Source organism: Rattus norvegicus, chromosome 10 (assembly GCF_036323735.1).
Source record: "Rattus norvegicus strain BN/NHsdMcwi chromosome 10, GRCr8, whole genome shotgun sequence".
Taxonomy (NCBI): Eukaryota; Metazoa; Chordata; class Mammalia; order Rodentia; family Muridae; genus Rattus; species Rattus norvegicus.
The window spans coordinates 28,927,604-28,932,720 of NC_086028.1; the positions used below are offsets into that span (position 1 = coordinate 28,927,604).

At 44.7% G+C, this 5,117-nt stretch overlaps 1 long non-coding RNA gene across 1 annotated transcript; it reads left to right on the forward strand.

The window, feature by feature from the left end:
- The first annotated feature begins 769 nt into the window (after positions 1–769).
- On the forward strand, positions 770–4,351 carry LOC134480677 (uncharacterized). Its single transcript, XR_010055330.1, has 2 exons — positions 770–876; positions 4,175–4,351. It is a non-coding gene; the product is annotated as an uncharacterized LOC134480677 (long non-coding RNA).
- The last annotated feature ends 766 nt before the right edge of the window (positions 4,352–5,117 follow it).

The window sequence follows — 5,117 nt, forward strand, 5'->3', positions numbered from 1 at the left end:
CTTCTCCATAGACAACTCCTCCCCCACATGGTAAGGAGGAAGCAGAGAATCAGGAGGCCAAGGGGATTGGCTGCAGTCTTCTCTGTAGCTCCTGTCAGGACATACTTCTGAACTCTGGTAGTGGGCTCCACTTCTCTTGGTTCATCAGCCTCTTCATCCTCCTGTGGCCGGTATGGTAAAGTGGCGAACAACTGATCTTGTACCGGTTGGTTATTTTAAGATGGGAAGAGGGAAGCAGAATCTTATTAACCTTTCTCACTCTTTCTATGACATGTAACGTTTTACTAATGAGTATATAGCATTAAAATTTTAGAATTAAAAATTCAAAACTAGAAGTAAAGCCGCTTTGAGTTCCCTTTAACCTTGAGCCTGAGAGGAGGCGGTGGGAGCAGGGAATCCGTGTGGGGCATCATCTAAGATTAACTCTGGGTTTTCTAATATACACTGAAAGGTGGCTTTTCACAGGTTTTCAAGTGTGGAGCACTGATCGAGAGCATTGTCAGGATTATCCAAGAGACAGGTTTCTGAGATGTGTGGGAGACACAGCGACAACCTTCTTTACCATGGCGCTTTTTTGGGTCTTCACCATGCCAATGTACCCTTAAAGCCCTGAGAGAGACTCAACAGATTTCGCACATCTTACCCAAAGTGACTTTATAGGAGTAATATTTTGGTCAGGAAATGCTGAATGATCTCAGGGACTACCTCTAGCTCTAAATTTTGCCGAGTCCGGTGATCTCATTTAAACTTTTTTCTTTTTCTTTTTTGAAGCAAGGTGTGGGTCTGTGGTCCAAATCACCTGTCAAAACCAAGTGGCTAGCCACTGACAGACTAGGATGTGAACTCACACCTTTCAAGCCTCTACTTGTCTAGCAGGTACCTGGTGTGGGGAGGGTAGATGTTAAGAATTAATTATGAAGCTCCGTGACATGCTCTGTTGGCTTTCCACCCCCAAGGACTGCAAAAACAGCACCTTGTAGAAGTACAAAATAAATAAATAAATAAATAAATAAATAAATAAATAAATAAATAAGTCTTTAAGGCAGGAGGGAGCTGTAATCCCTTACAGAAATGGGAAATCTGTCTTAGTCTCTAACCTGTTCCCTGTGCATGCATGAGAACCCAAGTTCAATACCAACCTAAAAGAGCCCACGCATGGTGGGTACTCTCAGGGCTGGGTAAGCTGGATCCTTGAGGCTCGATGGCAATCCAGTCAAGCCTAGTTGGGTAACCCCAGGCCAGTAAGCGACCCTGCCTCAGAAACAAACAAACAAACTCACAGGGCAGACAGTGCCTGAGAGGGAATGACACTTGAGATTGTCTACTGACCTTCACACATACACATATACATGGGCATGTACACCTGTATACTATGTCCCACTTACACACACGAATATGCACATGTGAGAGAGGAAGAGAGAGAGAGGAATGGGGAAGGAGGCATGGAGAAGGCCACATAAAAACAGAGGCAAGATGGCAAAATGCATGGGACTGTGGATGGGGCTCAGAGGCAGATCACCTGCCTGTCTTGCACAGGGTGGTTTAGCATGGAAAGCAGAGGCAGAGATTGGAATAATACTGTCATCAGCCAAGAACCCTCAAAAGCTGGAAGAAGCAGGGAGACTTTTTTCCCCACTACAGATTTTATAATGACCAGTGGCTGCTGATACCTTGACCTTGGGTTACTAGTCTTCAGATCCACAACATAATACTTTCTGCTGTTCTAAGACACTACTAGTTTGGGGTGCTTTATCATGAAGACCCAGGATGGATACAGCAGAATCAACAGAGCTTTAAAATGGCATTCTGAGCCTCTCTTTAAGCCAAGTCTGGGTCTGAGGTCTACAGAGAACTGTTCACAGCTTGACTCTAGTGAAACCCACTGGCCTCGGCCCTGGTTTGACAGTTTTTCTGTTTAACAACTGCCAGCAAGGAGCTTCTCTCCTCTCTGCTGAACTCAGCACCCCTCCACCCTCCTCCTCCTGCCTCAGAAATAAGCAAGAGAATCTGGAGGTTTAGAAGTTAAAAATCAAAACAAAGCAAATCAGAGCCCCTAATGTTTTATGTCTGGCAGCCTTATTTCCTTGTGCTGGGCCTCTAGGCCAAGGAATGTGACCTTTCTATGAGGAAAGAGCCAAGAGAAGCTATTGTCCCTGCACTGGGAAGCTACCAGGCAGCCTGTTTGTGTTTATATGTGGAGATCTCATAGGGTGCTTAGCATCCCAGGTAGAGCCTGAGTCTTAGGACATAGGGGACTTACCTCTGCATCGGTGGGATAAGATCTTTCAGGTATGTGCTTTTGCGGACTCAGAGACACATAGGCTAGCTCAGTTCCTATGCTGACAATAATATGGGTTGGAACCAGAATGCTATTGATGAGAAAACTGATGTCCTGAAGGTTGGAAGAATTTTCAGCAAGTGAGGCTATCCTTTTGGGGATTTATAGGCAGGAAATGGCTACTATAGGTGCTATATAGCCACTGATCAGGTGCCTCTGTAAATAACTCTACTGGAATTCACTGATTCTCTCTATCTCTCTCTCTCTCTCTCTCTCTCTCTCTCTCTCTCTCTCTCTCCCTCTCTCTCTCTCTCTCACACACACACGCACACACACATACACACATATATGACAGAGACTAAAAGAGGGTTAATTTGAAAGAGGGAGGGATCAGCAGGGATGGGAAGGAGAGAAGAAAAGTTCTGGGTATTAATAGGGACAAAATACATTATACACATGTATTAAAATGTCATAATGAAATTCATTTATATATATAATTATATACCAATAGAGACATAAAAACAGTTTATTCATAGTAGAACCGAGACTATACCTAGCACGGGAGCTGTAGATCAGAAGGAGTGGATAATTTACTAGAGAAAATCCAGAACAAAAGCAATGTGTTCCAAGAGGCAGAGCAAGGGGGCAGCTCCCCAAGGAAGTGCAGAGAAGAGGGACTGGAGGCCCAAGGAGACCCAGATTTGGAGTCAGAGCCAGGTCTGTATAGAAACTGTTGGCCACCAACAAGTCCTTCTGTGTCCTCAGTATAACTTATAAAAGAAGACAGTAATTATATCTGCTTTCTGAGATTGTCCTGACTTACACGGCAGATGGCATGTTTAAACTGGCATTTGGAATATGGCAATCACTAGGGAAGAGACAGGTGAGTGGTGGTTGTTAGCAGGCTGAGCTCCCTGTGCCTTTGCCTGGAGATGACCTCAGGAAAGTTGGCCACTCATTGGGAAAGAAGGTGATTGCCCTGATGTGGGTGGAGGATGCTGGGGATGGACCTGGGCCAGGACAGGTTCTTGGCAGCTCATGGGAGGAGAATGATGGGAGAGTGAGCCCCGAGAGGCTATTGCAGCAATGTCCTTGAAGGGTCTATGGACAAAACAAAATAAAATCTAATACAAAGTCTCTAGAATCCTCTCAAGTGCTGCCAAGCCAGAATGTGTTTTCTGAGCCCCATCGAGGCAGCTTTGTCTCCACTCCTCTCAGAGTGTGCAAGTACTGTAACCTTGTGGGGTCAAGAATCCACCTTGAGCAATGGAGCAAGAGAGGACCCGGCTCATTTCCCCAGTGAGGATCTTGGCTCTGGCTCCTGTCCTCCCCTCACCAAGTTGGGCCAAAGAGTGAAGAAACAGGACTGGAGAGAATGCAAGTTCAGGAGGTCAGCTCTGCTGAAGGTGAACATTAACCCTACAGCCCTCTGGGATTGAACAAGAGGACAAAGTTGTCAGACTCCTCAGTCTTCTTGTGAAGGAGCACTATTTCCCAACCTTGACTGACAACGATGCTTCTTGCTAACATATCCCTGTGGGATGAGATTGAAATTCCTTGGCATCCAAAGCCCTGGAGGCGACCTTGAAGCTTGTTCCATGTTGGATTTGCCAAATGAGACCACACTGCAGCCATATCCAGAGGTAGCAGTTTATTTCCCATTGCAAGTGATTCGTGCCATAAAAGAAGATGGATCAAGTGGGGCACTGGGAACACAGTAGGTAGCCAGTCCATGGCTGTTGATTTGAGTCATTCTTTGTTTTCCCTCTTGTCTTTAAAAAAAAGGGCAACGAGACTACCAACTGTCAAACATGCCTGTAAAATCCTACTTTAAATAGCAAGAATAGCTGAGATCAGTTTCTTATGTTGCCTGATTGTCTTGTTTCGTGACTGCAGGCTTGTCCATCATCAGAAAGAGGAAGGTGAAGCCAATCCCTGTTCCTTGGTGGCAAACAGCCCTGGACTGGAATATCCAGTACTCTCAGGAATCTTTGCCTCCCACCCAGTGTCACCCAGCTGAACACGATGCTGTTATGAAGGGCCCATGAATTAAAGAATATGCAGACAAAAACATTATTCTGGAAGTTATTTGTCTTTTTCTCTCTTTGGGACCATTTTATGTTGTCTCTAATTTTGTAGCTAGAACTATTTTGGATATAAGGATTTGGGGTTTAAAAAGAACCACATTAAACTCCAGAGACCTCATGACTTGTAGGGTTTGTCTTAAGCCCCTTTCAGCTAGGTTTGATGGTGTCTTTGTTACCCAGGGACATTTGGCAACATACAATGCCTGAAGACAATTTTGATTGCCATGTATTTGACTTTGACTGCATGATATCTAGTGGGCAGCAGACAAAGAATGCTTTCAAATGTTAAATCTAGTTCAGTTTGGCCTGTTGTAATGCCTCTGGGGGATTATCTTGATTTCTTTAATTTGGGTGGGAAAACCCATCCTCTGTGGGTGGCACCATTCCCTAGGCAGAAGATATCCTAAAGAGGAGAAATTGAACTGATCATCAGCATGCATCCATACATACATATCTCTGTGTCCTTACTATGAATGTGATATGTTCACCTTCCTCAAGCTCCCTGCTATAGTAGACTGTCACCAGGAACTATGAGCTAAAATAAACTGTTTCTCCCTTAATTGCTTTAGTCCAGGAATTTTATTGCAGCTACAGAAAACAAAACCAATACAGCTTGCCTTTCAATATTGCCCATTGGTTTGCTTTTCTCTAAGATAACTTTGGCTTTGCTTTATCAAGAGTTAGAGTCAGCAGAAGAGTTTCTCCCTGGTTGCAGGGGCCACAGGTGAGCTGACCCTGACCCTTGTCAACTG